A 16773-nucleotide genomic window follows, 5' to 3' on the forward strand; every position below is an offset into this window, starting at 1 on the left:
GCAGCCTGTTCCAGTGTCTCACCACCCTCATTGTAAAAAATAATCTAAATCTCCCCTCGGTTTTTTTGAAACCATTTTCCTTTGTCCTATCACAACAGACTCTGCTAAAGAGCCTGTCCCCTTTCTTCTTAAAGCTCTCCTTTAGACACTGAAACATGTCTTCCAATTTCACTGCGCACACAGAAAAATCCCTTCTTAGGTGCAGTCCAGAGGCAGCCAGGTGTGAGCTCCCACTCCACGCATTGGTGAGGGTGGGCCAAACTGCACAGTGACAGCACTCTGTGCCCCCACACCTGGCTCTCCCCAGCTGCCCCACTCCTCCAGCCAGAGCCCCAGATGCAGAGGCAGCAGAGCAGAGCAGGTAGCTGCCTGCCCAGGAGGACAGCTGGGCTCTGAAAGCCACTGTCGTTCACAAACTCCTCGGGCACAGGAGAGTTTTGAAAAGATTTTTAAGGGATGAATTCTGTTTTTACTGTTTTCCCCCAGTTTCATGTCAAGCACGGGATGCAGGTTTCTTTTAACTCACACATCATTTAGGCCAACTGCTATTGCTGAATTGAGATGTTTTATCTCGGTTTCCAGATTCAATCTTTTCCTTGATATGTCATCAAAGCATCGACTATTACAAACAGGAAGACACGTTGTTCTGAAAAGCAAATGTTGTGGCACACGCGAAGCTAGCAGTGTTGTCAGTCTGAAAAGAAAATCCAAGCATAAAATGAAAAGAAAAAAAAAAAAAACCCAGAATGAAGTTTCAGAATTTTATCAGAAAAAATGTAGAAACGTTTTCTAAAGATTAAAAAAACTGCAGCAACAAAAACAACAATCTTTTTTTGTTGTTGTTCACATGGAATTTTCCGTGCTTCATTTCTGTATGATAATAATAGCAAAAGCGAAATCCCCCTGGCCCTGCTAGGTGGGCTGAGCACAGAAGCAATGAGGTAGCCATGGGATGACTCTGCTCTATCTGCTTCATCTGCCCTGGGCTCCGCTTCGCCCAAGTCATCCTCCCTTTGGAAAGCAAGGCATCAGGCACCACGACTCCAGCAGAAAGAGGCAGACTCCCAGATGTGCTTATCTCAAGCTTCTTGAAAGCACCCCTCGCTTCCTTGGCAGCAGTAGCCAAACACCAGCTGCAAAACGTTGTGTTCCCTGGTCTGGTTTAACCAGCAACTCAGCACATGCGGTGGGAGTTCCCAAAATAGCTCCGGGTTGCCTCATCAGTCTCGGCAGCAGCTCAAAAGACCTTTGGTTTTCTGGGACTTGGAGAAGTTTAAAATGTTGGAGCTTATTTTGAAAGTATTCTGTAAGATAAGGATGAAATATTCCACGGCCGGGTGAACCGCAGGTCACCGTCAAGGCGTTGCGCAACGCAACCGAGGAGGCTTAGCACAAAACTTGCACAGGATTTGATCTGCTCGCTGCTGCCCTGACCTAAATTCGGATCAAAGCTGAGGCCCTCCCATGTTGGCAGCTCACTGGGCTGAAGGCTTTCATCAAGCGTCCTAAATGCCAAGGGAGTCATGCCAGGGAGGAGGACAGCACAGGTCCTCCACTGCCAGCAAAATAGGTCCATTTTCCAGGAGCTAGAGCACAATTCATCCCAGTAAATGGCTATTTTCTGGCTGTACCTCCCCGCTGCACAAAAAAGCTGCTCTTTCTTGGAATCATCATTTGCTTTTGAAAAACGACTTCCAAAACCATACACATCTGTGGCTTCCCATCAGGGCAGGAGAACAGTGCTTGCTGATGTGTCTCATGTTTCTCATCACGCTCTCCTGCGCCTTGGCCAGCACTGTCGATACGGCTTTCTGCTGAGTCAGGCTGCTGGTTTTCTTATCCCAAATCCCAAACGGATGGTTTCAACTACTCCAGACATATTTCAAACACAGTTTGAAACCCAGCCAAGCCCAGGGGGACACAACTCTTCTGGCTGTCTTGCAGCTGGGCTGGTTTTCTCCTGGGAAGAGTGAGCTGGGCCGCAAGAGGGAAATGCAATATCATCCCAACGGGACACCCACCAGTGACAGCCTGACCCAGGCAAGATGTCAGAAGGACTTTCTCCATCAGGCGAGTGTGCAGGGTTTAGTGTCACCTTCCTCACCAGGCACCTTTGCTGCTCTGCTGCTCCACACTCACCTCTTTACAGAGGGCCCCATCCCCACTTGCTCCCCTATCTCCCTCACCCATTGCTCACAGGCCAGGTCCCATTGTGCAGCATTCCCCGCCCCGGCAGCAGGTGTAGAATAGATGGTTCTGTCAACTCCATGTAGCATGCTGTCTGCAGTGGAAGGGATGCTAAGTCACTGGCAGTCCTCCTGGAACTGTCTCTGCAGAGCCACAGGACCTCATGCATGCCTTACAGAACCATGGCACCCCCAGTGTCCCCTCTCAGCCCCCTTTCCAGGTCCTGCATTTGGATGTCCATCACACAACAAAACAGCAAAGGCAAATCTGCAATGTAGAGATCCATTATGCTTTATTTACATGCGTCACCATCTCTTTTACAAACTAGATTACAATTTAAAATGGAATACACAAGGCAATATCTACTAACACCAAGTGGAGTAAGCACTGCGTCTCTACTTCGTTTGGAAAGGGGCAGGTTTTGCTCCAAAACAAACTTCCTTCCAATCTCTGTGTAGTAAGGTAATATATTCATCCAGGGCAGCATCTTATGTTGTTGGTTTTTTTTTTTAATTTTTTTAAAATTATTTTATAAAATCCTCAGTAAGACTGCAACATGAGAGTGTCTGCTTTCAAATGAAAGTACAAGATAGCCCAAATGAAAAGTATAAACTGTTCAGCTCTTCGGTATGTAAAGACGGCCATGCGCGCTAAGGCTGTGGATTTAATATTCTTCCAATTTACATGGCTTGAAACAAAAACAGATAAAACAGTTTTACAGATACTGTATACATATTTTTTCCAATCATGCAACTTTTTTTAAAAAAAGTTAAACATGTGAAGCCAAATGTACAATCCATTTTTCCAACCCATAGGAACAAAATGTATCTGGTCCCCCTTCGCATCTGTTGGCAACTTCTAATGAATATTGTGTACTAAAAACAATTACAGGACACTGATTGCCAAGCAATGACGTCATTTGAGAGAAATACATGATCTAAAAGGTTATATTTCTGAATCAGTGGCACAAAAATTTCTGGAGTTAGGCGGTGGCCAACCATCCAATTATTCTCATGAGAAAAAAAGCCTATAAAAATATTAAATAAACCCCCAAAACTGTGACTAAGAACTGCATTAATGCCACCTTTTTAGACCTTTTGTAAAGTGTTGGTTTAAATGACACCCGTGTAATTGTTCTGGGCCTTCGTCTGTTTTATGTGCTTTCAGAAGGAAAACTACACAGAAGAATGTTCAAAAACTCAAAGGCCAACGTTTTCAAAAGGTGGCTTCCCCAAATCAACTATTATTTCAGTCCTTCCTTTGACACCTACACAAGTGACCCTTGAGTTCAGCAAGACGCAGTTATTTTTCGGCACCTCTGGACACGAGGGCAATTTTTAGGCACCTCAGCATGTGGATGAGGTGGCCCTGGGGGGCAGCAGGCACCTCTGCGTGATTTGCGAAGTGCCAGCCCCATGACACCACATCCATGTCCCAGACTTTCGATGCCTGACGTGAGGCACTTCAGTTTGAAAGTTTTGGCCGCAAAAACAAGCAACGGAAACCAAACCAACTGAAGAGGTTGTCCGAGTCCATCCCTCTTCAGCTAGTGCTGAGATAGTCTCCAGCATAGGGGCCCAACGTGGCCTAGATACGCCAATGGAAATGCTCTCCTTGACATTGCTGGGAGGTAGATTAAGCCTTTCAGTTGCTAATGCTTTTAATTTAAAACAAAACAAAACAAAACAAAACAAAAAAACCTTCTCTGCCATTGACTGGCTGTCTCTGAATCAATTGTCTCCATTTTCTGAACAGAGAGGACCATGTTTTTCTCTCTATTTATGCCAGTGTGAGCTAGCTCTGAGTTCAATGTAGCAAGGCTGCTCTGGCAGAGCACAAACTGCTACAGGCTGTTTTAGACTAAGGGGCCTTCCCTTGCACTGGACAAGAACTGCATCTGTACAAAGGAAGAAAACTGAACAATGGGTTTTTGTCACCTCAGCCATCCACCATGACATCAACACTGGTGCTGCCTATATGCACCAGAGACCTGACAGGTGGCCTTTGGGAAGGCCCCGGGCCTCGCTGTGGACATCACCCATTCATGGAGCTCTGCCAGTACCCAAATCCTCAGGGTATGGTGACAAGCCCAGGTTGGGGCAGCAACCACAGAGCTGCCTCGGGAAGGAGCACCAGAGGACAGGTGTGCACTCACATTTTGGGGTGTGCCAGCAGGCTTGTGGGGAAGCCCTTGACTGACTTTGTTAAGAAGCATCTGCAGTTGGACTGATAAGCAAAGTGATGCCTAGGCCTGGTGACCTGTGGCATGCTCGCGTCTGCTAACAACCAACCTTCTTGAATATGGAGATGGGCAGCGAGTGTCAGCTACCTCCCGTGGATTTAATCACCTAGTCCCCATGATGACAAATAGACCAAGTGAGTGTGAAAATAAAAGTCTCCTTTTTTTTTTTAGAAACGAGAATGATAAACCCTTGGCTGCTTGGAAAAGTTGATATGCTACAGGGCAACAACAACCACAACTGCACAGACTTTACACAGTCATAACTGCGGGATGAAACCAAGAGGTGCATCTTTACGAGAACACTGTGAGCATGAGGGGGCTACGCTACAAAACAGAACTTCCATCACACGGGGAGCTGTTATTTCACCAATATCACCTTGGGGACCTGCAAAGTGAGGAGCGAGGAAGAACCCATGAGCGCTCGCGTAGGCGTGCATGACTGTGCGTGTGCGGTGGCAGTGGCGAGAGGGAGTCACTCCACATTGCATGATACACGGACCGGTGGCAACTCATGCACTGAAACTTTGGGTTAAAATGCTAGTTGGTTTTCCTAACATCCATGCATAATGATCCATTTCTGTACATAATAAAATATATTTATATATTTATATGCATAATGCCTTTATGCAAAGGAAAAAACTTCCTATATCACTTTGGAGAATTATGTATACACTGTCCTATTCAGAACGTCTTCATACCAAGTTCTTATGTACCATTGGTGTTTTCCCCTCTTTTTTTTGTATCCCTCCCCCCAAGATACTAATAAAAATTAATCAAACTTTCCAGATTATAGAGAGGATCTATACAGCACCATACCTTTTATTCATTATTATTATTATTCATTTTACAAAAGAAAATCTTAAGAAGCAAAATATATAAAACTGCCTTGTCTTTCAGTGTCATTTATCCTGTTACACTCTATGCTTATATGAGAAGCCATTTGCACGATACTGTCACCTTACCATTCCCTCTCTTGCTGCTTCCTCTGCAATGGATTATATACAATGAGAAGGAAAAAAATCATCAAGGATATGACAAAAAAAAAAAAAAAAAGAAAGAAAAAAAGAAAAAGGATCACTGATGCAATAACACACACTGCAACGACCTGTGCCTGGACACCCAGTGCTGCCACTGCGATCAACTTGCTGATGCACACAGCCTGTTGGCTCACCTTTCCTGCAAAGCAGAGTGCTTCCCTTCATTTTTGCTTCCCAGACAGCTCTTTACAGGTGGTTATACGCTCAACATGTCTGGCAGCAGAGGGGCAGCTCAGCCTAAAAGTTCTCACCGTGCTACCTGTGGCAGCCCTGCTAACGTAAGGCAGAAGGTGAGCCTGCTCCAGTGGGCAGCAAGCAGGACCTCATGGCAGCGAAGGCAGCAGCACCTGTGGTCAGTCCATCCTCACCAGCACCAGCCAGGAGGTCTGCCTTGCTGGTTTCCCTGGCTTTGCAATCAACCTTGGCTTGATGCTTACAGAAAACGGGGCCGTACCATTAAGTTTAAGGAAAGAATGAGAAAGAAACAAACGAACCAACCCAACAAGCACAAAGACCACACAAATCGCCTCTCTCTGGAATTCGGTCGGTTGGTTGGTATCATGAATGGTGTCTATCTGGAGAGCCCTGACATCTGAGCAACGTTGGGTTATGATCATTTCCTTGCGCATACGCACTGTTTCAGATTCCCCAGTGAGAGAAAGCAAAAATGGTCAAAAATCTACAGAAATCAAACTGGAGGTTGCGGGAAGAAGGGTGGGCAGACAGGGAAAACCTCCAAAAAAGGAAAGCCAACTTAAAACATCCCATAAACCATTAATATATTGAAACACCACATACTCATTGACAAGTAACTACTGTAAAGGCTACACAGTGTGTTCTCAACAGGATGGTGCTGAACATTGTCTCCACAGCAGGTGCTTGGCCATCCCAGAAAAGGAAGATTTTGCATACTTCAGAATGAGTTCAATTCCAAAGAAAAAGAAGAAAAAAAAAAAAAAAGAAAAAAAAAGGGAGGATCTTCACTCAGATAAGGGGCCTTTTAACAGTCTGCTTTGTTAGGAAAATAATGCAGGGTTCACAAACGTCATAAGCTGTAAACAGTATCACTGTCCACTTGCTGACAGCAGATTTGGCAAAGGGTTCTCTCTCTACATCTCGTGTCAGTTTGAGGGCCTGGAAAGAAAGAAGAAAAAGAAGAAAAGACAGTGAGATTGTTACATGTAGAAAAAAAAAAAACCTACGAAACAACAACAAAAAGCCAAAGCAAAGCTCCAAACCCAACCACAGATTACACTGACAAGCAATTTTAATTTGTTTTCATCCAGAAGCTTCAAACACATAGCAAAGGATAAGTTTACACCATTATCCCTCAAGAAAATGTTTATCTCTTGCCACAGTTTGTGTGTGTTTCTCTTCTGGCTAATGGCAAAGTCTAATTAAAGAAGCCCAGTACATCGTCTACCTGCCATGCATATTTCCAGGTGAAGCATGGAAGGATCCTTCACCTTCTGGAGACTGTTCATGTTCACCCTCTTCATTACCTAGAGGTGTCACCATCACCAAGAAGCTGGACAAATCTGTCAGTATGTGACATTAAATGCCAGCCCTGAATGACAGGCAAAGAATGCTGCTCAAAAGCAGCACCGAGGAGCCATTAATGTTGGGTTGGACTGTTCTCCATGAAACGTGAACATTTCAACACGCCAAAGGGTCAGGTTTTTAAAGATGGGCAGAGGCTTAAGGATACAGGTAGGCACCTCAAAGGGTTTTTGAAAAATATATACATTTAAACATTCCCATGAAATCCTTTTGTATCTTCAGGAATCCCATTCGGCAGCCATCTGAATTGCTTAGCATGTGACTCTTCAAAGACCCGGCTTCTGAACTCGGGGCTCAGTCCCCATCACCTAAAGCCTTTTGAGGACTTTCCCTGTGATGAATGACTGGCATTTTTTTTCTACTGTGCAAGAAGAGGACCCTTGCTGAGACCACAAAGCAATCTGAGACGATTACAGGAATGTTTTTTCTCTCTGGAAAGCCTGGTATCAGCCACCCTCAGGAAAAACCATGGATTTAGGGGGACTGCTGGATTAATCTGGGAGAGAGAGCAGCTCCTGCGAGGGAAATCTCCCAGAGTTACAGAAAGGCTCTTGTGAGATGACTCCATTACTGCACAGACTATTCTGAGGCTTCTCCTTTTTAAGGTTCCAGGCACTGATCCTATGATAACATTTTATTAAAATGACCTACTCTGATAATGCTAAATGATTGATGGAAATTTAATCATTTTGTCTGATGGTTATTAGAGCAACAGTGTGACAGCTGCTCCCTGCGCCATTAGGGGAGAACTTCATTCAGAGTGGCTTAGGGAACAGACAGATTGTGTCTTTCACCCAAACAAAATTTAGCTTTAGCCTTAATTACGTGCAGGGTTTTGGGGTAGACTGTTTTACGAATAAAGGGATTTCCGACTGGATCAACATATTGATTTCTTCGTTTCCAAAGAGTAAATTAATGCTAGCCCTTTGCTAATGTGACTGCCTGGCAACAACTCCATTTGGTTTGTGTGTCTCCATGGCCACAACAAGGTCACCAGGAGATTCCCAGTTACCAGACAGGCCTGGTAACTCCCAGTGTAACCCAGCAGTGGATTTTCTGTGGAACAAATGAATGGTTGCCCTTTGCAAAGCCATGCTCACTGCAGCTGTGGCACTGAGGCTGGAAGCTGGTGGCTTCCCAACGTGCCAGCTAACTGAGCTCATCAGAAGGAAGGGTTCAGCACCGTGCACTACAGCGGAGAGCTGGGCAGGTCCTACAGGGCAGCCAGATAAGCTAAGCATGGGCTGAACTGAACTTGAGTCCTGCTGACTTCAGATGGAGTTTATAATTAAAAGGAAAGGAGTACAGGAAATCCTAAGTACCACAGTAGCGTTTAACATTGGGATTAAAAATGTACATAGAATATTACCCTATGAAACACGTGATGAAATATTCCTGTGTGACAGAAGATAAAACTGAAGGACAGATGCTCACAAGCATAACCTGCGTAAGTGGCACTGCCTGATGTTACCTTCTGAGAACACCAGTCCCTCAGATTGCAAAAACCTCCAGGAGACTGAGGCTTAACCAAGGGAAATGCACAGCAGAGGTGGAACTCGCTCATAGCAGAACCAAAACACGTTCAGTTCTCACTGTTCTGTTTACACAGACTTTACAAATGGATTAAAAAATGGAAAGAAGCAGATCAAAGTCTTAACCACTGTACCTTTAAATTACCCCATTACAGCCCATAACAGACCCACACACTCTCACCTTCTGTCTCACCACAAAAAGCCTCTGTCAACCTTGAGTTAGTTGCCCACAATTACGCAGCAATGAAAGCCATACCAGGCAGGGAAAGTGAAAATTCCAGCTACACCTCCATGCATGGGTGGTCCTCCACCACAACCACCCAGCTCTCCTCCACCCCAGCTCCAGCATCTCCAGCTGCATCCTTGAGCCACCACTAGGATTTCTCATGCTCCCAATGGCTGCTGGAATAGCTCAGTGTCCACAACGTCACCCCCAGTCTGCAGAAAGCAGCTCTCAAAAGCAGCGTGATGGCAACAGCTGGAGGCTGATATTTGGACCCTGCGGCTCACAGGCATGCACTGGAAGTAGGGACAATTCCACTCTGTTTTGACCCCTTGGGTACAGAACATTGGAGATCACAAGAAGCACATCTGCTGGACATCACATGAAGCCAAAGGACTTTATGAAACTACAGCTTATGGAACCACACATGCATGTGGTTGGAGAAAATGAACGCTTTAAAAGAGAAACAGAAAAAGCATTAAATTAGAGGTAGTTCAAGATGAACTCTTGCTTTATCACTTCCCACAGACATTCTGAGCTTTAAATGCTAAATCTGCTTTTTCTGTGGAAGAGCATAAAACAAAACCCAAAGATTTCTGTATTTCTCAGTTCTTCAGTTTGTAAGCAGTTATCTGGGAGATAATACGCTCACATTCTCTCCTTTCCTACACCCTCCTATTCTCTACTTTGCTATCAACCTGCTACAAATGCTACCCTTGCTTTAGTCTGGACCAGCTGTTGGTTGTGGTTTCCCTCCCCACCATCACACCACAGCTCTGTCTCACGTCACATCTTCACCACCTAAGGTGAAAGTGGTCTCCCAAGCCCTATACCAGTTAGTGGACCGTTACAGCAGCTCTGAAGGACCATTTGCTCCATTTTCTTTTCTCCCTTTGATTTTCACCCGTGCCATTTACACAGCATTAGAAATTTCTTCAGGTTGCAAAGGTGATGGATGCAGTGATGCTCCTCAAGGGCAAGGCACAGATGAAGTGCGCTGCTCATATGTTTATCAGTAACCCAACATCACTATCAGCACGTAACACTGATTTGCAAGAAGAAAAGTGATGTACTCCTTCACATTATCATAGTACTAGGAACTGCACCATCAACACACAGCTCCTCTGTAAAGAAGCCTACTGAGTACCTCCTCATTTGGCTGGAAGGCTTGATGAGTGGATTGCATCTTGAAAAATACTACCACTCAAGGCCCGTAAAACAAGCATTTTCCCTGGGTACCAATCAGCAGGAACAGGAAATCCTAATTATGCCCTTTACGAGTAGCAGGCCAGAGACTCAGGATGGAAATGTTTTGAAGGAAATGCGTGTCCTTCAGTGACAAATGTGCATTTGATTTGGTGCCTCTGACCCCTGCTTCTGTCATCAGCCCCAGCAGTACAGCTTCTAAATGGAAGAGCCTACTCCACTAAAATGGAGTAGGCTCAAAAAGGAACACTTGACTAGGAATGATAATAGCTTTTTCCTTAAGTTAATATTCACCCATAGGTTTTCACAGCTCAACAATGAAGAATACAAAATATTTGTTAGAATTGAACAAAGAAAATAACTGTTGTGGCTTCCTATAATGACAAAGTTGCAGCGTGACACTTTTCATAAATCACAGAATGGCTTAGGTTGGAAGGGACCTTAAAGATCATTCAGTTCCAGCACCCATGCCATGGGCAGAGTTGCCACCCACTGGACCAGGCTGCACCGTGCCCCATCCAGCCCGGCCTCAAATACTTCCAGTGAGGAGACCTCCACAACCTCACTGGACAAGAGAAGAATGAAAAATAGAAATGCTGACGCTGTGGTGGTACCTTTCAGGCTTAGCAGATGCTGCACAGGAGTGGCACGGTGCCAAAATGCAATGCTGAAGTCAGGGTGTGAAGGCCAAGGAAAAGAAAAGAGCTGGCAACTTCATGCAATTTCTTTTGAGGGACTGAACTTCCAAGCATGCTGCAACTTCACTGTTTCTCTTTGAATTGTACTTGGGGAAAAAAAAAATCCTGGTTCAGACTGGTGGGCAGGGAGCAAGAGGGGAAGAATAGAAAGACTAAGAAAGCAGCACAGAACTAGGGCATATGGGAACTAAAAATTTGCTGCGCTGGTATTGCACAGGCATGTAAAGCACAAAAGTGTATCTTTTCCTTCTGTTGCTGCCTTTTCACTCCAGAACACATTGCAAACCATAGCAGACAACCAAATATTTTCAAAGTAAATGTAACTAAAGATGTCAGATGGTTCGCTCTCCCCGTGTCAGCTCTGCAATAAAAGGCCTGCCAAGGACTGCAGTGAGGTGCCACAACTCAGGTTAGATATTAGGAAAAATTTCTTCTCAGAAAGAGTGGTGAGGCATTGGCACAGGCTGCCCAGGGAGGTAGGTGGTGGAGTCACCGTCCCTGGAGGTGTTCAAGATATATGGACATATGGCACTGAGGGATATGGTTAGTGGGCATGGTGGGGATGGGCTGGTGGTTGGATTGGATGGTCTTAGTGGTCCTTCTCAACCTTAACGATCCCGTGATTCTATGACTAATGACACGTGCTACCCTGATGGACCTTCCTCTGCCTCCTCTCCCTTTGCAGAGGCCAATGCTATTTGCCATGTCTGTACTGCCACTGCTGATAGCTCCTGAACAATAAGCAACTTGCAGCACCACAGAAATTCACAACTGCCAAATGCCAAAGCCCGTCTTTGCATTTCGTGCAGAGTAAGCCTCTGTGAAGATTTAAACCAAACCGCATAGCATAAACGACTTTATCTCTATATAAGTCACCACTTAGGTCATCTAAATCTACATTTACCTTGCCATGCACTTTACAATTTGTCTGTTTGACAATGAGATAAACCAGAAGAAATGGAAGAATTTTTACTCTTTTCTTATTCTATTTTTTTTCTGTAGAACGCAGATCAAATGTAATCAAACCATTACTAGATTATCATCTTTTTATGCATGTAAACAGGTTAAAAAAAAAAAAAAAGCTAAATTTTCACAACTGTTGATGAAGCTTTTGAAGAACTACTCGCAGAAACACAGAAAAACCTAGGCTGTGAAGGGAGCTTCTGAATATCATTTGGACCAATCTTCTGCTGAACCTCAGGTTAGGTTACTCAGGACCCTGTCAAGGCAAGCCTGGGCTATTGCCAGTAAGAGAGTCCACTGCTCCTCTGGTCAGTTCACTTCACCTTGTGGGTGGGCAAGGTCCCTCCTAATCATTTTACAGATGGGTACAAAAAGAGACATCCAGAGAGAAACTGGCCCACCCATATTCACACACTTGGAAAGAAAAACAGATTGGGGTTTTCCTTATGTACTGGGACCTGATACTAAACAACCTAATTCACAGGAAATTCTGCACTTGCTTGCAAGAGGAGCAGGCTCGTACAGACGACACCACATATGTCACTGTGTTGTTGCCCATACAAAAAGACCATATGCTGCGACACTTGTTTTTACACCTCCAGATATGTCACTGTGCAGTGTGTGTTCCAGCACGAGCACTGCTGATATCCAATTGCCTTTGAGAACCATTGCATCAGGCTGGATCCAAACCTCTGCCCTGGCCAATGAAGAAGAGATTAGACGCAAGGCATTGTCTCCTAAAGTGTCTCCATGCTTCCTACTAACATTTGGTCGTAAATTTTATCCTGTCTTCCCTTCACGGGTCTGAGGAGAACTCCTGAAGGGCCTCCTCGTGCGCCTCAGTGGTACAGATAGCACTACTACTGATTGAGAGACAACGCTGTGCTCAATGCAGCACATTTAAGCAAGATGCTGTAGGACTAGTGGAAACTAACTGCATGGAGGAAGAAGGCAAAAAATGCTTGCTGAATTACCTGAATAACAATGCTTTCTATGGGTACTTGAGAGCACTGGTAAGGATACCTCTACTGTGCACAGAAAAAGATGGGTAACTGCTGCACACAGGAGTGCACAACACAAAAATGGGGGAGGTATTTGTTCATGCTTTTGAATCTGAAGAACAAATGCCGGTCTCTGAACTGCAGAGTAAAGGATACCTACCTGACAGGAAACATCCTGAATTACATGTTTACAGCACTGTGGGATCCTGCCATGTACTCTTTTTCTGAGTGTCCTCATAGAGTGTTTATTTTTCTCTGCCAAGTACAGGCCAATAATGCTCATATTGATCATTCATAAGGATTTTCACCAAGTTGACATAAGAAAGAACCTCCTCTATCATGACAAAGGAGTGTCAGAATAAGGCAAGAGAGGGAAGGCATTTCCTTAAAACCAGATCTCTATCTTTGTACAAAATAGTTATCCATGGAAGCTGGAAGGAGCTGTTTGCAAAAGGAACTGGCACAAGGAAAAACAAGAGGCAAGATCTCAAACCAGCTGAAAAAGTGCATGATCACATGCTGTTCTCCACAGCATCCACCAGGAAACTGTCCTTTTTTCCCCCACAGCAATCACAGGCAACCACGGCTATAGCAGCCTCCTTTAGCTGAGCCACATCTCCGTCCTCTTACTGCTCAACAGATGTCTGCTCTGCCAGGCTCCAGCAACGGCTGCCCCGTGTGGTAATCTGAGCGGAAAAGCTGATTAAATGGCCCCACAAACCAGACTAAGGCAGAGCGGTCCCACCACCCAACTGCTGGTACCTGATTTAATGGGGCCAGTGTCCCCATGTGCCTCACAGAGGCTCGATCGGGGCAACTTTGATGTGACCGTCCTGCTGGAGATGTGCTCTTCACCACCAGCACAAAGCTTCAGGGAGGCTGTGAGCATCCAACCTCCTTCTGTGGGCCAGGCAAGAAAGGCTGGCTATTAACCCACAGCACCACGCAGCTACACGCTTTCCTGCTGCCCACATCGTACCTGCGCTCTCTGCCTGTCAGGAACATAAGACTCAAGGCTCTCTGGCTGTCAGTTCATCACTGCGGCTGAGCACCGAACTGCTATGAAAAAAAGATCCTGACCTTTCCCCAGCTGCATGACGCTATGCTTCTAAAAAGAACCTCTTAGCACGCGCTTCTTCAAGAAAATATGCTTTTTAGGGGGCTGTTTAAAAGCCTGGCTCAAAAGACGGACGGGAAAAAACAAACCACCTGTAAGCATTCCAGCTATCAGGGAACAGCACCATGTGGGACCAACGCTGATCCGCAGCTCTGAACAATCACAACAGCTCATTCACGTGAAAAAGACAATTTGCAAAGACTCGTCCTGTAATAAAACCCGAGTGCTGCTGATGCAGGGAGGAAAGCACTGGGGAGACCAGTCGATGCGGGCTGTTCTAAAAATATCAGTTTGTGCTGTCATCTGGTGAGAGTATGTCATCCTGTAATCTTGGCATCTGCAGGGACAGCAAGTTTCTGCCTAATTATTGCTGCTGAATCACATGACAAAGCATGAGGCACTGAAATATATATATATCTGTCACAAAAACAGAAGAACACCCAAACCACGCGACCAGACCAATATCTTGGCTTCAGCCATCCTTCGCTTACAGCCCAAGTCTGTGGACAGAATTCTGTTCTTTTATAGACCTTTTCCCTCAGCTAATAAAACCCTAAGCCAAGAGCTTAGCACAGCGCTTCCAGAAGGAGCAACGGACTCACAGCATCCATACACTGGCTCCCACTGCCTTCACTCCAGCTGAGCAAAGGCTCAGTAGGCATCCTCCCGGCTCACCTGTCAGGCCTGGGAACCCTACTACACAGGGCTGCCACAGGTGACACAGAGCTTCTGAAGCCAAGCTGGGAGCCGTAGGGACTGAAGCCCAGCTGTGCATGAGCTGGCAGCAGCAGAGGCAGCTTTCTGTGCAAGGGAAAGCTGAAGCACCCCTGCAAGCGTGGGATCGGCCCTCAGGGAGCGAGGAGCCTGCCTGGGGCAAGTCCTCCTTGGAGATAATGGGACCCCTGTTCCCAGTGCAACACAGCGTTTTCCACACAGATGTTTTTGTTCGAAGGCTGAGCTTGGTGTGAGTGATGTTTGTCGAGTCACAAAACCACCTTTCAAAACCTAGGCTGGCTGAAACAACACTGAAATACTAAAAGCGTGCCGCCGCTTTAACCGCTAACCTGTTAGAAACGGAGCAGAAGAATTTGCTCCTCTTGAATTTCCTTCCTTGAAGGTTAAAGCCCCGTCTTGGCTCCGCACAGGAAACCTGCCAGCCCTGCCCAAGACCTCATTTACTGAAGCTAAGAGAGGAGGAAGCAGGGCCGTGGCCCTGAGGCCGTGGGGGCTCTCAGGCAGCAGGCTCACCGGCTCCAGTCTGCACAGGTCAGCTCTAACAGGTAGAAACGTTTTCTGGGAAAGAATAAAAGCCATCTTCCTCGTGGTATGTTGTCTACTCAGAGTGCTCTGATTCCACTGGCACAGACTGCACCCCAACAGAGATCTCTTCATGTGGAATTACCTTTTAAGGTGTACTTTTAGTCAACGTTGTTATCCTCAGACCTACGGATTTGCCTTTGGTATGAATTTCATCCAGAAACAGGCTGAATGGAAATTAATACAACAGCAAGCAGTCCAAACAGATATGGACTAGTGAAATAACAAACAGGCACTTCCCTATGTTTCCTGAGAATTTGCTTTATCCGAGATGTTAACCACCAAATTCTGCGAACAAATTCAGGACATTTCTATTAAGTGGCTTGCGTGTTGTACTGCCAGAGTAAGATGGCTTGGGACTTCAGTGATGCTTGGGTTGAACAAGTGCCTCTAAATGCTGTGTGCTGTATTTTGCTTCTATTTCCAAACAAGTCAGCGTGGCTTCAGCACAACTCTGCTGCAGTGCCCAGAGGGATCCAGCTAAATGGCACATTAAAACCTCTCCCAGAAGATGCAGCTCGATGAGTTTTGCAGGCAGCAAAACCAGCTCAAGAAGTTCCTGCCCTACTTGCATGGAGCCGCCCTGCACTCCTTCCAAGCCCTGGCAGCACTGCTGGCTGTGGGGCTCTCTTGTAAGCTGGATCACTGAAGGAATGGAGGTAAATACAGCTTCTTTGGGGAGTTCTGACGCCACAGGAGATGCTGCTAAAGGGATCGCTGATCACTAGCTCATGACATTCCAGGCTGCTGTGAAACTCCCCCTTTGCCCTCCCCATCAGTTTGCTTGAGGTTGCTCTTAGCAAACACCAAGTCCCTTCAGCTCCACTGGCTGAGAGGGACGTGGAGCTAAGCACCACGTGATGGTAACACTAGCAGAACGGGATGTAAAAACACGAGGTATTAGGGAATAGCGACTAGATGACCTCCAGCGGTCCCTTCCAAGCCCCTATGATTCTGTGATTCGTGTGTTGACAAGCAAGCAGAAAGAACAACCCAATGATTATCTGTGTGGGTGGAGGGCAGATGCAGTGCTCTTGGGAAGTAAGTGCAGGTGGGGGAACAGAGGTCTCAACTAGCTTAACCGGGGGGAATTATTGCTGCGTGAATAAGGTACAAACAAAAGTATATTGATTTCTCTTTTCTTTCGTGCAAGAGGAAAAACCAACCAACCAAATTCAGTTATGAGCACCAATGAGGGCCTGCTGAAAGGCTGGAAATGGTGAGCCTTGCAGGCAAAGAGCCAGTGGGAGTGGACTCCCACAGTGGGAGCTGGTGAACATGCCAAGGCTTATGTGCAGCCAATGGCTACAGACACCTAACTCATCACGGTGGCATAGTCTGCATAGGCCTTTGCCTTCCCCAGTGAACAGAATGTAGTTGATTTTCTTTTAAAGAGAGAGAAAGAGGCTTCCACAGATGACTGGTCAATAATTCATAGAGGAGAGCCATCTCCTTAATAACTTCATCCCCCAAAATGAGGCTTCTCACCCACAGATGGATGTATGGGTTCCTCTCCTCTAAGGCACACCCTGGGAAGGACTGGGTTGGCCATGCTCTCCCTGCGTGGCACAGGACAGAGTCAAGAGGCAGTGGGGAGCTGCTGCGAGGAGGTAGCCGATACTGCACCTCCCTCCTGCTTCTGGGTCTCCCCACCACCTTCTATCTACACACAGCGCATGATTGTACTGAA

The 16773-nt window shown here is 46.0% G+C and overlaps 1 protein-coding gene across 1 annotated transcript in view; it reads right to left on the minus strand.

The window, feature by feature from the left end:
* Positions 1–2455: 2455 nt before the first annotated feature.
* FOXO3 (forkhead box O3) overlaps positions 2456–16773 on the minus strand; it is an 85686-nt gene continuing 71368 nt past the window's right edge. Inside the window, exon 3 of the mRNA XM_001234495.7 lies at positions 2456–6600. The gene's annotated coding sequence lies outside the window, so the exon portion shown is untranslated. The remainder of the gene's footprint in view (positions 6601–16773) is intronic.

The sequence above is a fragment of the Gallus gallus genome, chromosome 3 (assembly GCF_016699485.2).
Source record: "Gallus gallus isolate bGalGal1 chromosome 3, bGalGal1.mat.broiler.GRCg7b, whole genome shotgun sequence".
NCBI lineage: Eukaryota > Metazoa > Chordata > Aves > Galliformes > Phasianidae > Gallus > Gallus gallus.